This window comes from Nicotiana tabacum, chromosome 18 (genome assembly GCF_000715075.1).
Source record: "Nicotiana tabacum cultivar K326 chromosome 18, ASM71507v2, whole genome shotgun sequence".
Taxonomy (NCBI): Eukaryota; Viridiplantae; Streptophyta; class Magnoliopsida; order Solanales; family Solanaceae; genus Nicotiana; species Nicotiana tabacum.
The window spans coordinates 630818-654828 of record NC_134097.1 but is presented as its reverse complement, the minus strand read 5'-3'; positions in this window follow the sequence as shown (position 1 = coordinate 654828).

Here is a 24011-nt window from a genome sequence, read left to right as displayed (position 1 = left end):
AAGTATTTCACAGTGATGATGATACCTTTTTGTTTATCTTAAAACTCAATATTTACTTTGTAAGTAGTTTCACGAGAAGGGGTTTAGAATTTGTCTTCGTATAAATGAGATTACTTGTTCGAATCGTGAAAGCAATTACTAATATTTTATATTATTTAAAGATATAATTTTCCTCCAAATTTTACGTAAATAGCGAATACTTTATACATAGATTTTTTACCGGCAGTCTTTACAAAAGTGACTATTTGACTTTTTAATAATAGAGAATTAGAGTAAGAAACACTAAAAGAGGAAAGGGGTTCTCGATATTGGGAAAGAAATGATTGTTTTGTGCCGAGTGCCGACTGAGTAGATTTTATTGATTCATCTGCCATTCTGCCATTTAGATATTCCTCTATCTCTGAGTTTTGCATGCAGAAGCAGTCAAGAGAGTGAGGTCATGACTCATCAAAATTTAGGGTACGTGTCATCACCTGTGACATTCCTTACAACTTACGTGATAATGTGATATAAATAATGAAAAAGAGTCGTCTCTAACTAAAGGTTTGGTTCTTCTGCCTAGGTTCTATTTTTTTGTTTTTTCTCGTTTATTTGATTGGACCTGACATTAATTGGGTTAAGATATAGCAGCATATTGTGAAAGTTTTCTTCGAAAAATAATTGAAGTTAACTTAGATCAACAAAGATGTAGTTGTTTTGGGCTTTCAATTAAATATTTATACATATATTTTAAATTTTCTAGTACAATTGCAAAGTTCAAACAAAAGTAACTTGATTCGTTCAAACTCATAATTAGGGGTGTCAATTTGAGCTCAAACTCATCTAATCCGGTCAGAGATTAATGGGTTGGCTATAACATTTTAGTTCATGTATCTATTTGGACTGAGCCCAAGTTAACTCATTATTTTTTATAGCTCATTCTGACCCATGAAGTAACTTAATTACAACCCATGAAACTCTTCCCAAAACAAAGGGATTTCAGCCCAACTTATCTAGAAATTTACTTAGTTACCACCTGTGAACAACTAATTTTTGACCGCACACAAAGTTGATAATATTTTGGTGCAAATATTTCTTTTAGGTTTAATCTTGATATTTTAAAACTTTTATCTTACTCTAAATAGGTTTTATTTGAAAAAAAGGAAATTAAAAAAAAAAATATTACAACAAAATAAAAAATATATTCACATACTTATAGAATATATTTCATTTCTATTTGTAAAGAGAAAAAGATAAATTACAAAAAAAATATTTTTTGTAATTTTTCTTTAATTAGAATTTTAATAAGTTATGATATTTTTCTAAGTATCATTTAAAGTACATGTAAATATTTAATTTTCTTATATTGTACGAAATGTTGGTTAATCTTCTTATCTTTATAATTTAATTTATATTTTAAAAATTAAAATTAAAAAAGAAAAAGAAGGCAAAATGAAGTTAACGTGAAAGAGATAAAGTTTGTTATCAAACTTTTAACTCAAAAAAAAAAAAAATCTGATTTTGTTTTTACTTGCTAACAACTATCCCATAATCCCCATATAATTTCCAACTAAAAACCCACGATTGCCTCCTCCCCAGCTCCATTTTCCCAAATTCTCTCAATATTTCCTAATATATCTCTTCCTAACTCCTTAATCCCCATCCCCTAACTTCCTCCCATCAGCTCACGTCTCTCACCCCTACTTCCCACTTTTCTATTTTTTTCTCATCAGTTAGACATCACACACATATCTGTCACACCTCCTTTTTCCCGAACGGGGATATTAGAGTTTTTTCAATTAAAGTGACAATATTCGAAATGGGATTATTTATTTATTTCAGAGTCGCCACTTGGAATAATTTATGGTGTCCCAAGTCACCGATTTATTTTAAATCCCAAATCGAGGAAATTTGACTCTATTTATGGTCCGCGAACACAGAAGACCGGGTAAGGAATTCTGTTAACCTGGGAGAAGGTTTGAGGCACTCCCGAGTTCCGTGGTTTTAGCACGGTCGCTCAACTATTAATAATTGGCCTAATTATCTGATTTATTACATATTTAAAATCTATTGTGTATTTTACTTTTTAACCGCTTTTAACTATTTATGAAATTATTTCTGGAACAAGTCACGATGTCGTACACTTGTCATTTTGGTACACATTGCAAACCGCGCCACATGAAATGCACCCGCAATTTACAACATGTTAAATTTTATTATTATTTTGAAGTTATAGTCGAGTCACATGAAATGCACACCCGAATTGGGATTTACATATCGTGACCATGCCGCGGAAACCGTACCCATGACCACGATGAGATTTATTAATCGCGCCTAAAGCATTTTCTACGAATTTTCATTAAAAAAAACGTACTCGTGTCAAGCGAACGTCGAAAATCCTAAAGATTGCCTACTCGGGTGAGATCGGCTTAAGCATACTCCTAGCTAGAGCAATAAAATAAAATAGTGAATATGTAGTTCTCAAATTTCAATTATGTTTCCTTAAAATCCCAACTCCACGGCACATTTCAATCATCAATAAACATATGTTGCATCTAAAACATTAAAAACCAACCAGACACGACATGAAGGAAAGAAAATTAACAAACAAACAAAATAAGGGAGAGTAAATAAAAAATATGGTAAGAGCTATTTAAGTATTCTACTAATTCCTCTTCTGCCAACTAAGGACACTCATATTGCTCACTTAACTCGCACAATCACAGTCTTTACACATCAGATGCTTAGCTAGATGAATAACCTTCACAAAACTCATTATATTCTCTAAATTTCTCCAAAATAGTGTCCTCCTTTTAAAATTTGAAATTTCAAGAATGAAATAAGGGACTATGGTAAAGCATGAGAAACAGAGACTAAACCAACTTTTAAATCTGAAGACAATACCTCTACAATATTCATGGGCTACTCAATATAGCAAAGATAATTCCTACGAACGCATCTAAATTAAAATATCACGAAAAGATTCAACAAATCTCAAACAAGAAATCAACCATTGAACCAAAGGCTAATACCATTCTCCAAATCATATTGAAAATCAATGCTAAAATAGAAGTAAGAAGGGGAAGAATGAACCTGTTAGAGCCAAAGAATTTAATAACGGCAGAAGAGATAGCAATTCCAAAGTTCGACTCCAAAAATTTGTTTGAGAAGCAACAGTACAAACGAGTAGGAACCGCGAGCCAAATTGACTGCGAACCCCGGACGGGATCTCGAATCGGCACCGAAATTTTGAACCCAAACCCGAACTCAAACACGAACTTCAAACAAATTCCATCTAAACAGCAAGAGAAAGTGAGATAGACCAAATAAAGGTCTGGAAATATAGAAAATAGAGCTCAGCAACTTGAAACACCCAAATTCAGCAATGAACAGCAAAACAACTTCAGTTTTCAGCTTGAAAATCAGGAAAATAGGGTAGAAGATCTCCTTGAATCAAATACATCAGCTGATTGTTTTTAGTACCAAAATCAAACTAAACCATTTTTGCTTTTAATTTCTGAAATTAGAACTTTCAAACTTCAGCAAGGAATTTCTTTTTTTGAATTTTCCAAATCTGTTTTCCAGATGCCTCTACGTGTGTAGACGAGTGTGAGTGAGAATAGATGAGCATGAATAAGAAGAGTGTGTGAATGTATGTGTAGTGTATGAGAAAAGAGTAGAGATGAGTGTAACAGCCTGTGAATTGCGTGTGTGTCTGTGTAGGTGCGAAAAGCGTGAGACTAAATGCTGTTTTTTCCTCTTTTTTTTTGTGAAGTCGGGCATCAGCTTTTGGTAGGGAGAAAGGGCTTAGGGTTAAGGGATTGGGTAAATGGGCTGAAGGGAGGAGTGGGCTGTCAAAAATTGGGCTCAAGTTTAGGCCAAATTTGCCTTTAAAGGTGGCCCTTTAACTCTACAAAGCTAAAATATTAATTTCTTTTCCTAAAATATCATACCATAAAAATGTAAAATCAATCCTAATTAATTAAAATATCTATATTATGACATGAAACTATTTTTGTCGTATTTTCAAGGATTATACTAAAATAAAAATGAGTTAAAAGTGATATCTTTCTAAAAATACCTAATACATGTATTAAATAGAAAAAATGAAACTATTTTTGTATTTTCAAACATATGTTTTAAAATTAAAACTAAAAGTTAACTGAAATCCTATTAAAAATAAAAATAAACAAATATTATTTTGAAATATTCCTTTTAAAAGTTACGCGGGTCAAAAATTACGTGCTTACAGCTGCCCCTCTTTGCTTGGAAATACGAAGAGTTTTCGGAGCAAAGAACAATAAGCAATGTAATTGATTTATGACCCGACGCTTATTCAAAACGAAACAAAGACGGATAAAAGATTGTGACTGAGCCCTGGTATTTGAGCTGCCTACATATCCTTGGCTTTAAAGGGATCAGGTCACGTATAGTTCAGAGGTGACTGAAATGATGGAATGTGTGGAGAGGATGACAGAGTCGAGTGAGATACCGTTCCGTCGAGGTTCCGGTCCGCGGTCCTGTTATTACATCAAAATCAAAAAATGAAAGAGACTAACTAAGCCTGCCAGTTATGAGTTACAAGATTCCTATCTATAAGTCTTCTGAAGCTTGATCTTGAGACTTGAATGGTTCTTCATGCAGACTTTTGATTTGAACCTTGCTGCTTGCTAACTGCAGGTGCCGATTCATTCTTCTACAGCTTCTTCGGATCAAGACTGGACATGCAGTGCTTGTGACTTCAATCATGTCTTGAGCAGCCCATATCTTTTCATTTGCTTCTGCATTTTGGATTCACTTCTCCTTTTTTCTTTTTATTCTGGATTGAGACTTCTTCCTTTGGTCATCTCGAACTGTCAGCTCGCATTCTTGAGGCGAGCTTCTGCTACTTCTAACTTGAATTGAATTCTTAAATGACTTCCCTCGTTCTCCAGGTGGGCGCCTGATGACTTAAAACTCGAAATAAATTCCCTCATTCTCTAGGTGGGCGCTTGCTGACTTAAAAACTTGAAATAAATTCCCTCATTCTCCAGGTGGGCGCCTGTGCTGACTTAAAACAGAAATGAATTCCCTCATTCTTCAGGTGGACGCCTGATGTTGACTTAAAACTTGAAATAAATTCCCTCATTCTCCAGGTGGGCGCCTGATGACTTAAAACTTGAAATAAAATCCCTCATTTTCCAGGTGGGTGCCTGATGTTGACTTAACACGTGAAATGAATTCCCTCATTCTCCAGGTGGGCGCCTGCTGACTTAAAAACTTGAAATAAATTCCCTCATTCTCCAGGTGGGCGCCTGTGCTGACTTAAAACCTGAAATGAATTCCCTCGTTCTGCAGGTGGGTGCCTGATGTTGACTTAAAACTTGAAATAAATTCCCTCGTTCTCCAGGTGGGCGCCTGATGACTTAAAACTTGAAATAAATTCCCTCGTTCTCCAGGTGGGTGCCTGATGACTTAAAAACTTGAAATAAATTCTCTCATTCTCCAGGTGGGTGCCTGATGACTTTAAAACTTGAAATTAATTCCCTCGTTCTCCAGGTGGGCGCCTGCAACTACAACAAAACGGAAACAACAAAAGAAACTTTTTCTGCCCCAGTTTACACTAGGAAGATTTGTGAGTTATTAGCAGAACTATAAATTACCTATGCTATTGATGAAGGATGCAATGATGAGAGCAAAATTGAAGACTCGACTAGGATGTGCCTCTCCTAAAGAAATAAAAATCTGAAAAACCCAAACTAGGAAGTGCGTCTCCTAAATTTGAGATTAAGCTTGCGAAAAATAATAAACTAAGCTTGACTAAACTAAAAACTGACCCTATTCTCCAGGCGGGACCCCTGATTTCAAGAAAACTAAAGATTGATAACTTAAGAAAACTAAAATTGACCTTTGTTTTTTTTTTTTTTCAGACTTCCCCTTTTTTTAAAAAAAACTTATTATCCTAGGAGAAAATTCATCAGACTAGGTCTTTTTTTTGTTATTGGTATCTTAGGAGAAAAATTCCTCAGACTAAGATTTCTATCCTAGGAAAAAGTTCATCAGACTAGGTTTTCTATCTTAGGAGAAAGATTCATCAGACTAAGGCATTTATCCTAGGAGAAAATTCATCAGACTAGGTTTTCTATCTTAGGAGAAAGATTCATCAGACTAAGATTTTGATCCTAGGAGAAAGTTCATCAGACTAGGTCCTTTTTTGTTGTTATCTTAGGAGAAAGATTCATCAGACTAAGATTTTGATCCTAGGAGAAAATTCATCTGACTAGGTCTTTTTTTTTAGTATCTTAGGAGAAAGATTCATCAGACTAAGATTTCTATCCTAGGAGAAAGTTCATTAGACTAGGTCCCTTTTTTGTTATCTTAGGAAAAAGATTCATCAGACTGAGACGTTTATCCTAGGAGAAAATTCATCAGACTAGGTTTTCTATCTTAGGAGAATGATTCATCAGACTAAGACTTCGATCCTAGGAGAAAGTTCATCAGACTAGGTCTTTTTTTGTTATCTTAGGAGAAAAATTCATCAGACTAAGATATTTTTATCCTAGGAGAAAATTCATCAGACTAGATTTTCTTATCTTAGGAGAAAGATTCATCAGACTAAGATTTCGATTCTAGGAGGAAAAATGTGAAGAGCAATGGCAATATTTTATGCACACTAGCAAGACAAATAAAGGCAAAGATTTGAGAAACTTCCCTTTTGTCGGCTCTTCTCTTCTTCTTTTTTTCTTTTTCTTTCCTTTCTTTTTTTTTTTTTTTTTTTTTTTTTTTGAAACCCAAATTCCTTGCACTGCTTTGTTCCTGTTTCAAACAAAGAAAATTTTGTCAGTTTTAAAAGTGGTGGTCGGTTTGCGGCCTTGAGTCTTGGGTGGCTTGGCTTTGTGATCATCCAACTTTTGGAAGACTGACTGCATTGGTAGTTGGCTGCACTGCTGGGAGACTCTGTTGTTCCTTACAAAGGACCTTTACTTTCTGTATCAAACCTGATTGTTTCGCTCCCAATGCCATTTGTGTTTTGTGGCTCAATTAGCCTTATCTAAAAAAAAGAGATTTCTTTTCTTGGATAACCTTTTCAGATATCTTGAATGGCTTTTGCTTTTGGAGCAATTTTGTCTCTCAGAGAGAATCACAACTGGTAAGTGTCTTTTTCACAATGTGCCACTTCATAGTCCTTGTTCGGTACTACAGGGAATCCCTGATTAACCTTGAGGTTATCTTTGCTTGCTTTAACCAAATAGGCTGACAAGAGTCTTTTGGGGGAAACCTTCGTATTGCACGAATCCTCAAGACATGTTGGCCGTAACAACTGAGTGTGCTGGCCAAATTTACTTTGTGCAACTGAAAAGCTGGTAGCAGATTTTGAAATCTTTTCTTGCTTGTTTTGACAAGGACTGACTCAGAGCGAATGACACAATGATGCGAAGAAACAATATTAACAAGAAATACCCCTGTCGGGAAGGAAAGGAGGAAGATTTTATTTTTTTATTTTTTTGGGGCAGCTAACCTTTATGATCATGACATGCATTTTGGACTTAGCGGCCTGATCTTTCAAACTGATCAAATCTTTCCTTTTACCATTCCTATGACATTTGAAGTCGGGCTTGTTTGTGCCAATTTTTTGCATCAGCTTCATGACTCACTTTCGACTAGTGGTGCCCCGAGGGGTTTTTACCAACAAGTCTCTCTCATTTATTCATCTCTGCTTACCGTCGTCTTACAGTTCCCGTGAGGGTTTTCACTAGTAAGACTCTCATTTTTTCTTCTTTATTTTTCTTTTTCTTTTGCTTTCTTGTATGAGCAACTTGACAGTGTCCTATGTCGCGTGACAACCATTGCTCATTGTATGCTTCTCTTGACATTCTTGAAGGCATATCGGAAGGTCTTTATTTGGAAGGTTTTTGGATAGGGTTGGAAAGATGGGTCAGCATGGAGGCTCTAAGTAGACTCAATATGATGGGTTGTACACTTTACAACTCTTGGAATCGACTCTTTCAAAAGTGAAATAAAATGTTTGCCCCAGTTTCTGATACTGGGGATTTTTACCTTTTTTTTTGAATTCTTATTTGGTTGGACCGAACCGTGTAAGGCTGCCTACGTATCCTTTTTTTAAAGGAATCAGGTCTAACGTAGTTCAAACATCTGACCTAACTAAATTTTTTCATCTTTTTTTTTGTCTCTTTTTTTTCTTTTTTCTTTTTTTTTCTTTTTTTTTTCAAAACAAGTTGCCCAACTTCTATTTTCTGGGACATGGACCTTTGACTATTCTATTTTTTTTTCACTTGTACTTTCTAAGAGTCGTCCCAGTGTGTACTCTTGGGACATGGACTTTTCCTTTCATTTTTCTGTCATTTCATCATTTGTTTTTACTTTTGACTCTAAACTTGATTCCAAAAGAGGGTGGTCAAAGAAAATAACGCAGGCTCAAAAGGGGTAACAAAGAGTATAAAGTGTTTGGGTAGCAGAAAAATGGCCTCCTAGCCTCGAGAATGCCAAACATGGTTTCCTTTCGCGACACAACATTGATGAACATGTCTGTCTTCTTGGTGTGTCGTGATCGGAAGACACTTTTCACCCATTAATGTCAAACTTACCAATAAACTTCAATTGATTCTTCCTCAAACCCGACCTTCACAATGATTTGAAGGTAAAGATCATTAACCTCCACGGGTCATTTTATTTGAGCTTAATACCAAAGTGTTTCAACTCTTTATTCATCCTCAAAAGTTCCATTTTCTCATTTATCCAATTCAAGCTTAAATCAGTTTTCTAAGATCTGGCCAAAAATTCCGCATGCATGTCATATCACTAAAACTAGCGGGAAAAGAACTAAGCATGGAATAACACAAAAGGACAAACTGTATTTCATTGAGTAAACAACAAGACAAACAACCTAAAATCCGAGTTACAACCCTAAAATAACCCGGCTAATGAAAATAGCAACAAAACGGACAGACAAGACTCACACAAACAAAATAGAGGGATAGAAGGGTTTGACTCAATAAAACAAATAAAATATGGATCACACCCTGGAATAACCCAGATAATAGAAAAAACATCAAAACAAGCTACCAAGATTCCTTCCTAGTGATGAGGGAATGACTTTTCAATTGCTAAGCTTGACATTTAGCCACAAATTTGCTCATCAGAATCACCATGGCCTTCTCCAATTTCAGTCGGCAAGTTTCCAAGAGGATTCTCATACTCCATGTCACCACACATCATCCCTACAAAGTGTGCATCATCATGTGCATGTAAAGGATTCTGCGTGATATTCTGGGTGTCATTATCTTGGATCACAATCAGTTTTTCCTGGATCATCTTTTCTATTTCTCTTTTCAAATCCCGACAACTTTCAACATTGTGCCCCTGGGCATTGGAATGGTATTCACACCTTTTAGAATGATCAAAGCTTCTTGCACGTGGGTCCACATGATTTGGAGGAATAGGTGCAGTCATGTCATAATGCTTTAATTTCTCAAACATACTTGCATAGGACTCTCCTATTGGTGTAAAATTATCTTTCAACCTTTGTTCTCCTTTATACCCCTGGCTTGGATGTGGGTTATAGGGCACTTGAAAATTTTGTAGAAGCTGGTGGAAATTTTGTGGTGCTGGTGCTCGCCTTCTGGGGGGTGTCTTGGTGGCTGGACAACATACTGAAGTGGAGCAATAGAGCATTGTGGGTTCTGAGGTGGATAGTAGTGCTCAGGGGAATCATCGGAAACCTGATGAGGCTGCTCATACCTTCGAGATGTTCTCATATGACCTCTTCTCGACCTTATTGTCATCATGGTTTCTTCATCCTTCTCATTCGTGTCACTAAAATTATCAGATTCAATTTGGACAGCCTGAGTTGCAGCTTTGAGAACTGCTTGACTTATAATTTTGCCTGTCTTAAGGCCATTCTCAACCATTTCCCCAATTTTGATTGCTTCCGAGAAGGATTTTCCCACTACGGACATCATGTTTTGAAAATAATCTGGCTCTTGAGCCTGAAGGAAGACAGTGATTAACTCGTGGTCATCCATGGGTGGCTTAACTCTAGCCGCTTGCTCTCTCCATTTAATGGCGTATTCCCTGAAACTTTCAGTTGGTTTCTGTTTCAGGTTTGAAAGGGAATTGCGGTCTGGGGTGATATCGATGTTGTATTGGAACTGTTTGACAAAGGCCTGGGCCATGTCATCCCAGACATGCCAGTGAGAGGTTTCTTGATCCATAAACCATTCAGAGGCTACCCCTGTCAGGCTTTCCCCAAAATAAGCCATTAGTAATTCTTCATTTCTTCCAACACCTCTTAGCTGATTGCAATACCTTTTCAAGTGAGCTATGGGGTCGCCGTGTCCATCATACTTTTTAAATTTTGGGATCTTGAAACCAAGTGGCAAACGAACATTGGGGAACATACATAGATCCTTGAAGGCAATACTCTTCTGACCTGCCAACCCTTGCATGTTTTTCAATTGTTGTTCTAAGCTTTTTATTCTTTGGGTCATTTCTTCTTGTGCCATCTTTTGGGCAGGCTTCTCAATTTTTGCAGGAAGATCAAATAGGTATGAGTGGTACTCAGGAGAATGGTACTGTTCTTGCTGGGTAGCAAATTGTAACTCATGAGTTTTTTTTTGTACCACTGTCGGTTGTGGGAAGGTGAAGACGGGCATAACAGTAGTGGTTGTCTGATTGGTTGTCAATGGCACACTTTGGGAGCGCGCAACAGAAGTTCCAGCTCTAGTCATACAGTTGGGATAAAGACTCAACCCAGGTGGATAAGATTGATCATGCAATGAGACCGGAATGGTAGTAGTCGAAATGGATGTGAACTCTGGGAAACCATGAATAGAAAAAGACGGTCCTTGGCCATTGGCCCATGCTTGACACATTTCATTCATTTGCTGCTTCAGTACTCTATTTTCCTCAACCACAGTAGACTCTTGTTGAACCCTCTGACCCTGAGTCTTTTAAGCACTTGTAACAGCTTCGATGCCAGTTGTCAATGGCATTTTTCCCTTGGATCTTGTGTTGCCAGCTTACCACAAACCGACCACCTCAAACTTTCTTTACAATTCAAAACAAGAGACACGTTAGAATGGACTCAGTCGGTCCTTATTATCATCATCATCATTTTTTAACACTTTTTTTTTATGGTCGATCGAACCTGATGTGGGTTGCCTACGTATCATGTGGGAACATGAATCAGATCGTACGTAGTTCGGGAGGATTATGAATAGGTAAATAAGCTAACACTTTTTTTACTTTTGAAAACACTCAGACAATGAAAGCATTTAAAAAAAGAATATATACTTTTTGCAATTTGTTTTTGTTAAATTTTCGAGAGAAATTCTTTTAAAGAGGAAATAAAATATTTTTGATTTTTTTTTTTGATTTTTTTTTTTAAATTTTTGAAAAAAAAGGACTTCTAAAGAAGAAAGAAAATATATTTTTTTTGTATTTTTGATTTTTTTTGTTTTTTGAATTTTGGGAAAAAGATTTCTAAAACAAAAGGTAGAAAATATTTTTTTTTGGATTTTGATTTCATTTGTTTTCTTTTTCTAATGAAAGACTCATACAAATAATATATTTTTTGGTTTAAAAATTTTCTTATTTTGTATATTTTTTGGGATTTTCTAAAAAAAAGACTCCTAAAAAAAGAATTAAAGGATAATATTTTTGGAATTTTGAAAATTGTTGTCTAAAAAGAGACTTTCTAAAGAGGAGGTAAAGGAAAATATTTTTGGATTTTTTGAAAATTGTGGGCCGGAACCGATGAGGTTTGCCTACGTATCTCACATCCGGTGAGAATCAGACCCGCGTAGTTCTGCCAGTTTTGATGCACAGAAAAATATAATTTGTTTTGAAATGATTCTCTCTTTTTTAAAAAAAAAAATAAAAATTCGATAGTCTAACGGGATTTTTGAATACCGAAATTATCAAAACCATGTGTTTTTCTATCCTACCTCACTCTTGGTTTTTCTCTTCTTCTTTTTTTGGTTTTTTTTTTTTTTACTCAAGAAGCCGGTCAACATACAAGCCAAGCAAATTAATGCACAAGTAGCACGTAAAGAATGCATCAGGATGGTCCTTTAATTTTGGGTACACCTGTCCTAGACGGACCCAACCCCTGTGTTGAGTCCCCTAAGTCAAATGCACGTGATGCAAGCAAGTGTACCTACTAGGGATCCGGCATGAGGTTGTGTTATTCTAAGTTTAAATTCTGGGTGTATTATTCTAGACCTGGCTTACCCGAGCGGACAACTCGAGCCGGGGGAGGGGGGGGAGGGGGAGAGGGGGGCAACGTACCGGTAACCAAAAGGCCATCCAGCTTTGTAACTGATCCGATCCTCGTTCTAAATTAGGATATGACATTAACAGAAAAGAAGTCACGCCAGCGTGCACTTCCCAGAAGATTTAGAAGACTCAGAGAGAAGAAGGGTTTCGTGACAGTTTATATACAGTCCAAATAATATCAAAGCGGTAAAAAGAGGCATTTAGCACATTAGGCTCAAACACATAAAAATCAGATAATAAGTAAAAGCCAAGTATAACAGTCATCTAAGCTCGAATTCTGAACCCTGAACTAGAGATTCTGGGTTCGATCCCCAGCAGAGTCGCCAGAGCTGTCACACCTCCTTTTTCCCGAACGGGGATATTAGAGTTTTTCCAATTAAAGTGACAATATTCGAAATGGGATTATTTATTTATTTCAGAGTCGCCACTTGGAATAATTTATGGTGTCCCAAGTCACCGGTTTATTTTAAATCCCAAATCGAGGAAATTTGACTCTATTTATGGTCCGCGAACACAGAAGACCGGGTAAAAAATTCTGTTAATCCGGGAGAAGGTGTGAGGCACTCCCGAGTTCCGTGGTTTTAGCACGGTCGCTCAACTATTAATAATTGGCCTAATTATCTGATTTATTACATATTTAAAATTTATTGTGCATTTTACTTTTTAACTGCTTTTAACTATTTATGAAATTATTTCTGGAACAAGTCACGATGTCGTACACTTGTCATTTTGGTACACATTGCAAACCGCGCCACATGAAATGCACCCGCAATTTATAACATGTTAAATTTTATTATTATTTTGAAGTTATAGTTGAGTCACATGAAATGCACACCCGAATTGGGATTTACGTATCGTGACCATGCAGCGGGAACCGTACCCATGACCACGATGATTCATTATTAATCGCACTTAAAGCAAACTATGATGTTCATTTTTTAAAAAAAAAACGTACTCGTGTCACGCGAACGCCGAAAATCCTAAAGATTGCCTACTCGGGTGAGATCGGCTTAAGCATACTCCTAGCTAGAGCAATAAAATAAAATAGTGAATATGTAGTTCTCAAATTTCAATTATGTTTCCTTAAAATCCCAACTCTACGGCACATTTCAATCATCAATAAACATATGTTGCATCTAAAATATTAGAAACCAACCAGACACGACGTGAAGGAAAGAAAATTAACAAACAAACAAAATAAGGGAGAGTAAATAAAAAATATGGTAAGAGCTATTTAAGTATTCTACTAATTCCTCTTCTGCCAACTAAGGACACTCATATTGCTCACTTAACTCGCACAATCACAGTCTTTACACATCAGATGCTTAGCTAGATGAATAACCTTCACAAAACTCATTATATTCTCTAAATTTCTCCAAAACAGTGACCTCCTTTTAAAATTTGAAATTTCAAGAATGAAATAAGGGACTATGGTAAAGCATGAGAAACAAAGACTAAACCAACTTTCAAATCTGAAGACAATACCTCTACAATATCCATGGGCTACTCAATATAGCAAAGATAATTCCTACGAACGCATCTAAATTAAAATATCACGAAAAGATTCAACAAATCTCAAACAAAAAATCAACCATTGAACCAAAGGCTAATACCATTCTCCAAATCATATTGAAAATCAATGCTAAAATAGAAGTAAGAAGGGGAAGAATGAACCTGTTAGAGCCAAAGAATTTAATAACGGCAGAAGAGATAGCAATTCCAAAGTTCGACTCCAAAAATTTGTTTGAGAAGCAACAGTACAAACGAGTAGGAACCGCGAGCCAAATTGACCGCGAACCCCGGACGGGATCTCGAATCGGCACCGGAATTTTGAACCCAAACCCGAACTCAAATACGAACTTCAAACAAATTCCATCTAAACAGCAAGAGAAAGTGAGATAGACCAAATAAAGGTCTGGAAATATAGAAAATAGAGCTCAGCAACTTGAAACACCCAAATTCAGCAATGAACAGCAAAACAACTTCAGTTTTCAGCTTGAAAATCAGGAAAATAGGGTAGAAGATCTCCTTGAATCAAATACATCAGCTGATTGTTTTTAGTACCAAAATCAAACTAAACCATTTTTGCTTTTAATTTCTGAAATTAGAACTTTCAAACTTCAGCAAGGAATTTCTTTTTTTGAATTTTCCAAATCTGTTTTCCAGATGCCTCTACGTGTGTAGACGAGTGTGAGTGAGAATAGATGAGCATGAATAAGAAGAGTGTGTGAATGTATGTGTAGTGTATGAGAAAAGAGTAGAGATGAGTGTAACAGCCTGTGAATTGCGTGTGTGTGTGTGTAGGTGCGAAAGGCGTGAGACTAAATGTTGTTTTTTTCCTTTTTTTTTTGTGAAGTCGGGCATCAGCTTTTGGTAGGGAGAAAGGGCTTAGGGTTAAGGGATTGGGTAAATGGGCTGAAGGGAAGAGTGGGCTGTCAAAAATTGGGCTCAAGTTTGGACCAAATTTGCCTTTAAAGGTGGCCCTTTAACTCTACAAAGCTAAAATATTAATTTCTTTTCCTAAAATATCATACCATAAAAATGTAAAATCAATCTTAATTAATTAAAATATCTATATTATGACATGAAACTATTTTTTCGTATTTTCAAGGATTATACTAAAATAAAAATGAGTTAAAAGTGATATCTTTCTAAAAATACCTAATACATGTATTAAATAGAAAAAATGAAACTATTTTTGTATTTTCAAACATATGTTTTAAAATTAAAACTAAAAGTTAACTGAAATCCTATTAAAAATAAAAATAAACAAATATTTTTTTGAAATATTCCTTTTAAAAGTTACGCGGGTCAAAAATTACGTGCTTACAATATCTATATATAATACACACTTCAAAAATAAAAAGGGGGAGAAGGAAAAAACAAAAAAAAAAAAAAAAAGGCAGTAACCAAGGCAAGATTCAAAAGACCAATTTGGTTGAGTTTTGAAGTTTCGTTTGTTGTTCGGAGTTCGTATAGTACATTTTCTGCAGATATTCACAAGGAATTTGAAGGTTCGTCTATGTTCTTTAAGTCCTACTTTGATATTTTAAAGTAAAGTTTGAATAGTATGTTAAAGATGGATTAGTTTTATGTTGGTTGTCTAAGTTCTACTTGAATTGTCAATCCCTTGATATCGTGTCTTTGGTCGAGACTTTAGATACTGTATTTTGAATATGTAATTATTTTATCTCAGTAAGTTCACTTAAATTGACGGCACCTTTTATCACCATGTTTTATTATTTTTTTTATTTATTTGTGACTTTTTTCTTTAAGAGATCATCAATTGACCAAGAATCAAAGATGGCGTTTCAGTTTTTATGAAGCTGAGACATTGAATAATTTATTTTTAGCTAATTGTCTAGTCTTAGGAATATATTAATAGTTATGAAGATTTTCACTATTGGAAAGAAGCAAGAAGTAATATGTTCTAGTCTTCGTGTGAGTTAGATTTAGTTTTGTTTTAAAAAAAAAAAAAACTTTTCTCTCAAGTGGAAAATGATATTCAATTACGATTAAGTTCAAATCTGATAAGAATTCCGTTACTAACTAAATTTTATTTTGAAAGTTTAAATCATGTTTCTAGTCTTAGGAATTCATTTACGTTTTAAAAGAAGTTGTCATATTCTTTCTATATGAATCCAGTAGCATATATATATTTGTCTTGGGTCGTAGTGATCTTCTAAAGAATGGTCACTTATTGAAAGGTAAATCAATTTTACGTTAATAGTTCATATTCATTTAGGGGTGCAAATAAATTTGTTGAGTACAGTTCTTTTCCCATAGGGTGCTGGTTCATTTCAATTTTATTTTATTTATTTATTTATTTTGTGCTTGTATTATGCCTTTTTTTGATAATTTTTATAACTGTTTAGAGTGGGACTAGATGAGGGTAGTATTAAATAGGCCATAAACTATAATAATATTTTTCTAAGTGTAGTAAGTTTCTTTTATATTTAAAAAAAAAAAATTCTTCTTTGAGTATACGTTTACAATTGTTAACTACTTGGACATGAAGACTAAAAAAAAAATTCAAGTGTTAATATTAGTAAGAATACTTTAAAGAAAATCACGTTTTCGGTATCAAATTCTCCAAGTTTTAACTTTACTGTAAAATATTTCAGTATAACGTTAGCTATCTTAAATTAGTCTAAGAATGTAGATTCTTTCTTTTTGTCTCTTCATTATATAAATTTCATTTGACTCTCTGTTAGCATAAATATTTTTCTTTGCAAATAAATCGGGTGTTTGAGGCTAAGCTATTAAATAGATTTCTTTCTCATTCCCACAGAGGATGGGGTTGTGAAAGAATATAACTAATTAGGTATAGACATATTTTCAAGGCCTCTTAATAGAAAATAATTATAAGTAAGAGAGAGAGAAAGAGCGAAATGAGTAAGAACTAATTTAAGACTCCTTGTAGTAAGTAAAAATAAAATATATATATATAAATAAGTATCTCGGATAAAAAAAAGATAAATAAATGAATTACTTTGAATATGCTAGTATGCTTTAGGCACGTGTTAATCAATTAAATCATCGTCATTATGTATACATTCGCGTGACACAATTATGATTTACAAAACTAATACCAAGGTATGCGTTCGCGCAACTTTGGGCGAAACAACCTTAAAAATAATAATGTGTTATTAATTGTGTACACGTCCGCGTGACATGATTCATGACACACCAAACAAAACGAATACACGTACGCGTGATTCGTTTTAAGATAATTTCATAATTACAAATAATCAAGTAATTAAAAGCGGTTTAAGACAAAAGTGCACAAAGTTTCCTAGAACCTAAAATATCCAGAATTGGTTAAGCCAGGTATAATTATTAAAAGCGACCGTGCTAAAACCACGGAATCCGGGAGTGCCTCACACCTTCTCCCGGGTTAACAGAATTTCTTACCCGATCTTCTGTGTTCGCGGACCGTAATTCGGAGTCAAAACTTCCTCGATTTGGGATTTCAAATAAACCGGTGACTTGGGACACCATAATAATTATCCCAAGTGGCGACTCTGATTAAATAAATAATTTCATTTCGAATAATGTCACTTAAATTGGAAAAACTTCTTTGGCACCTATTCATCGGGAAAAAGGAGGTGTGACACCACCCACTCCCTACCCCTCGAAAAAAAAATTACTTTTTTTTTCAATTTTCTATTTTCTGTTTTTTCGTTTTTCTGCATCACTCACCCACTCCAACCCCCCCACAATTATTTTTTGTATTTTTACTTTTCTGCATCACCCACCCCACCCGCAAAATATTTTTCAACTTACACATTTTAAATACTAATTTGTTATTTAAGAAAATATATTTTGATTCTTAAAATACTAATAGTATTTATTTACCTTTTATACATAGGTGTATAAAAGGTAAAAGACTTTGTTTATGCAAGATGAGCATGGTTCTAAAACATGGGTCAAGTTGGGCGGATTGGGCTATGACCCATTGTTTAGCTCATCTTGACCCAGCTCATCTTAGCCCAAGTACACTTTGGACTGGGTTGGGCAATGACTAATTTATTGACCTAATCCATCTTGACCCGTCCAAATTCAGCCTAACCCGCCCATTTATCACCCCTACCCATAACTAATGCTTTCCCTCCGCCCCTGATCTTAATAGATAGTAGAAGGTATTGGTGCAGCAGCGTATTAGTGTCTTTTATATTGTATTTATGTTGTGGAAATTTATATGCAAGATCATCCTATGTATATTCTTTTGCGTAATAAAACAAGGATGTATCGTATGGAGAAGAGCTGGTGATTATTGTGAACCGCAATTGAGATAATTAGGCTTTGAACATACTTACCTTCTCTGGATGCATGGAAGGGGTGACTAGAATAAGTGATAAGCGAAAAACGATATGCATGCTTTACATGTCAACTTCCAGGACATCACGCCCAGAAGCTTCTTGGTTGTAGTGGTTGGGCTTGGCTCTGGTCGGTTGTAATGTGTAGGCTTCCAGATGCTTTCAAGCAAGCGAAGGTTTTTGGGGTAATCGACGTACGTACGTTTGGTGATATTTCTAGTTTGTTTTCCTTGATTCGAGGATTTAAGGAGCGTATTTTTCGAGCGTAAAACTATGTATGATTGAGATAGTTTATGTGAAAGTGATTTGTAAGGATCATTCAAGTGTCAAGTGAATTAAAAACGTGGGAAGCAAACGTCGATATGAAACTGTGCATGTGTACATGTTTTGGAAGACAAATATCTTAACGACTTTTTAAGAATACCTTTCTAACTTATATATAGTCAGTTCATCAGAATTCAAATCTAGAAATAGCACATTGTTACGTTCTCGGAAAATAATAACAAAATTATTTTCTAAATCCCACCTCTACTCCTTTCAATGTGTTAATTTGATGTGTTAGGCAACTTATTTTAGTTGCTATATATAACTATGTCTTTTAAGTTCTCTAAGTAATTCACGTGAACTTCTCACCCAACTCTTGGAACTTGTGCTGCTAAACTTAAAAAGTCATTAATTCTAAATTAACATCACAGGTCACGGATTCAATAAGAACAATAAGATGAGTATGAAATGGAGCTGATCACAACAATCAATGCATGCAGTTATGTAATTGATTGAAAAGGGATGCCTACGACCAGTTTGACCTCAGCCCTCGGACCACAATAACGATTTGCCATCGTTTATATTTTAGCACAAACATGTTCCTATCGTTCATTACTTGCTCCGAATTATGCGTGTGAAACCAACTATTATACCTTCCATATGGGTAATTTAAAATAAGGACATATTTAAAGTAATTATTGAACGACCAGGACATATTTGTATTAAAGCATTAACAGCCAGCAAAGCAGTCAATTTCACATAATTCAAATACATATTTGGACCTTTTTCGTGTTATTATTAATATTAATTAGCTAATATCGGTATAAATTTTATAACAAACTGTTATTAGTTTCTATTCCATATCATATAGGATTTGGCTTGATCTGAACCAGACAATCCCTCAGTGTTCTTTCCTTTGTCATATCTTTTACTTTTGACACCATAATCTCAAGTAAGGCGTACAACACAAATTAGTTAAAATTTATTGGCATTTATTTACTTATTTAAGAGATAACGTGCAAAATCAGACGGCCTCTTGTATAATTTATATATTTGTGTAAAGATACCATCGTATATCTACTGTCAGGTGGGCTAACGTGGATTGGGCTGAGTCTACATTCTTTTTGGGTTGCCAACAAATTTGACCCACCAAGTTCTCCAACAGTTTAATTTTTACCCAAAATTTGGCGCATTTGAGATATAAATAAATGGTGCAAAGCATTTTTAGAGTATCAGTGCACTGTGAGTGGTTGAAGTAATGAAGTGGTTTCTTGTTCTCTTTTGTAAGATCAATCTACAATTTTTGTAGAAATTACTTATTTTAAATAAATTTACTCTGTCATCTATAAAAGTTAAATCTTTTAAATCCTAATTTAAAAGAGAAAATCATTTTAAGGGGCACCTCTTTTTTTTTGGTTAATCATCTGGTATTCAAAACTTATTGGTCCGACTAATCTAGATTCGCATCACATAATTCTTTTTTAAGAGAGAAATACTTCCTGCCAAGAAATTTTTTCGATCCTGAGCTGTTGGTTTCACTTTAAATACAAAGTTATACTAAGCTTATACAACTGTTACTATAACACATGTAACTGTTATATATATACTATACTATACTATACTATACTATATATATATATATATATATATATATATATATATATATATATACTATATGTACATCTTAGGCTATTTTTTAACTTTCCCGACCGAAATCGGTCGGAAATTTCGCAATTAAACCAGCCCAGACGGAAACTCCCCCATTTTCATCTTCTAACTATCTCTTTCTCTTCTATCTCTCATCCATCTCCCTTCCCCACAGATTTTTGGCCTAATCTCACCCAAAATTAAGTCACTCACCCCAAAATAACGAAGCCCCACCTCTCATCTCTCATGCCTAAGCCGCCGCCGCCACTGTTCCGCTCCTCCACCACCACTGCTGCGCCGCCACCACCACCACCACTGCCATTGTTGTTCAAGGTTAGTAATCTACCTTAATTATTAGATTTTTAATTTTTAATTTTCGGAATATAATTTTGTGTAATTTTTTAGAGTTTTTGTCTATTTAGGATTTGTGTGACTAAATAGGGTTTTTGAACTACATTAGATTTAGAATTGAACTATCTAAAATTATAATTTTTTAGGGTTTTTGGTTTGAACTACATTAGATTTAGAATTAAGGTATAAATTATGAACTTAATGTATAAATTATGAACTACTTTAAATTATGAACTTATGGTTCTTAACTGAATTCAAATTAATGATAGAACTATCTTAAATTATGAACCTTGAGTTAGTATAATTGAATTAGTCTAATTGAATGGCTTAACTAATTCATTGTCTAGCGAGTCTAATTATATGATTAATGATAGAAATTTAGGGTTTATTAATTTAGGGGATAATATTATTCTATTAGTGTTTATTGCTTTTAAAAAATGAGGCTTAACTAATTATGTTAGATTAATTGAGTGTGCAAACAAATTATAAGGTTTTAATACAATTCTTATCTATTTAAGCATTATATTAATAATATTTTCATCTAACGTTACATACTTTATTTGCAGACTAAGTGTGCCTGGGAGGACCGGTATAACAGTAAAATTTGTGCAAATTGGGAGTTCAAATGCCGTAAGAGACTATCTGATTCCTTCTCCTCCGCTCGAAAGAAGAACAAGAAGCCTTCATGGGTTCTACCGCATTTATGGAAGGATCTGCTGAGGTATTAGACCACCGAAAAATTCGAGAAGAAGAGTGAACTGGGAAAGAAGGACCGAGCATCTGAGAAGGATGGATCCTTGCACTATGTGGGTGCAAGGAACATGGGGGCTACGAGGAGACTACTTGTAATTCCTTAAAATATTTACATCTATTTTTATGGAACTATATTTATATATGTTAATTTAGTTAACACGTTTTAATATATTTGTAGGAAAAAAAATATGGGAGGAAGATGACTCATGATGAGTTCTTCATGGAGACTCACATCCGGAAGAAGAAGGCACCGACAGATCTAACTAGATGGGTCGAGGACCGGGCGGAGACTGCATATGTAAGTTTCTGTCACGACCCAAAATTCAACTAGTCGTGATGGCACCTAACCCAACTCGCTAGGTAAGCCAATTACCAACTATCCAATTCCAATGAAATTAATAAGGCAATTAATTAAAGAAAAAATAGATAAAACCAATACATTTCCCCACGAACTGGTAGTACAAATTATGAGCTTCTAAGAACAGAGTTTACAAAGTTGGTATGAAGTAAATACATCATCTGTATGAAAAGTACATGAACATATTGTTATAAATCTAAGGCTACCATGAACAAGAGGCAGCTACAACCAGAACGCATGTACGTCTTCAATTCCAGCTCCCGTCGAGTAGAGCAACATCAACATCCAATATTTGCATGCAGGGTGCAGAAGTGTAGTATGAGTACAACCGACCTCATGTACTTAATAAGTAACAAACCTAACCTTAGGTTGAAAGTAGTGACGAGCTTTTACCAAGGTCGGGTCCAAAATCAATAGTCCACAATAGTCCATAACAACGTAAACAAGTAAGACCATAAGTAACTCAACAATCAAATGCTCAGCAAAAATATGATTTCTGAAAATAGTTCTACCTTTCAAGTACATCAATGAAAACCCAAATCGTTTACCGGAGTTGCCCAAATTATGAATAAGTTTGAAAACAATAATTTTTCTAAAATTCTTTCAATAATAAATGAGATGTTTCATTTTTTTTTTTAGATAACCCGTGTAAAACAAATACATCACTATGCCCATCTGTCAATATGTGTGAGAAATCATGAATGATGTGATACTGTATAGCACGAGGAAAATACATCTGTATGCCTGTATGTCATGTGTGCATGTCAATGCGATGCAACTCAGTGATAAAATCATGTGCATACTCTCAGAGTATCATTTCACTCAGTCCTCCCAATCACTCAATCCTCCCAGTCACTCATGTCTCACAGTCACTCAATCCTCCCAATCGCTCGGCACTTGTACTCGGCACTCGCACTCAATAGGTACCTGCGCTCACTGGGGGTGTGTACAGACTCCTGAGGGGCTCCTTCAGCCCAAGCACTATAATCTGCACGGACAACTCACATGCTGCATGGACAACTCACGTACTATAATAATATCTGGATCCGCACGGACAACTCACGTACTGCACGGACAACTCACGTGCTATAATAATATCTGGATCCGCACGGACAACTCACGTGTTATAATAAGCCAATCTGGCATGCTGCAGCGTGCAGCCCGATCCCATAATTATCCTCACAATCAAGCCCTCGGCCTCACTCAGTCATCAATCTCTCTAGTCTCTCGTGCTCACAATGTCATGAAAATCAGCCCAACATGATAATATGAAGAATCAATAAATAGCAACAGAGACTGAGAGATGATATGAAATGAATGAACATGACTGAGTATGAAATTTCAATTTAAATAAATAATTCAATAACAATATGACATTTGTGGGTCTCAATAATACTAGCACATAGCCTCAGCATGATTTTCAATATGATTCTCAGTTCAAATTCCTTTAACATATGACAATGCAAGGAAAATGCCAAGATTAGTTTACTATAAAATCCCGCGGAAATAATTATGTCACAATTTTCATAGTGCACGCCCACACGCCCGTCACCTAGCATGTGTGTCACCTCCCAACAATTCATATAATACATGTATTCAGGGTTCATACCCTCAGCTCCAAGATAAGAAGAGTAACTTACCTCGAACAAGCCAAATCCAATGTCGAGCAGGCTAAACAATGCTCCAGAAATTCTATTTTGCGCGTATCAACTTCCAAACGGCTCGAATCTAGTCATAATTAATTTGATTCAGTCAATACAAATTATTGTAATTAATTCCATAAGGAAATACTAATTTTCCAATAAAAATTCGAAATTAACTCAAAAATTGTCCGTGGGGCCCACATCTCGAAACCCGACAAAAGTTACAAAATATAAACGTCCTTTCAACCACAGGTCCAACCATATCAATTTTACTCAAATCCGACATCAACTCAACCCTCAAACCTCCAAATTAAACCAAGAGAGTTTTTCACAATTTTCCAACTTAATTCACCAATTAAATGTTAAAAACAACCATGGATTCAGGTAATTTAACCAATATTGAGTTAAGAACACTTACCCCATTATTTTCTCTAAATATCTCCCAAAAATCGCCTCTTCCCGAGCTCCAATCCGTCAAAAGTGAAAAATGGGACGAAGTCCCATTTCCAGAACTTAAACTTTCTGCCTAGTCATTTGCTCTACGCGATCGCAAACATTCCTACACGATCGCGAAGAACAGTTTGCCACAGCCCAGATTTAACTCTACGCGATCACGATGCACAACATCAAAGACATACGCGATCGCGGACCTAACCACGCGATCGCGAAGTACAAATGCGTGATTTCCATTTCTGCCCATTTACTCTATGCGAACGCGACCTTTTTCACGCGTTCGCGAATAACAAACTTACATAGTTACGCGATCGCGAAGCACAAAATATCACTGCCTCAAATTAACCCTACGCGATCGCAGATATCCCCACAGGATCGCGTAGAACAAAAACCTCCACTGACCAACTAAGCCTACGCGATCGCAGACGCATTCATGCGATCGCGTATAAGGAAATCAGATACAGATAT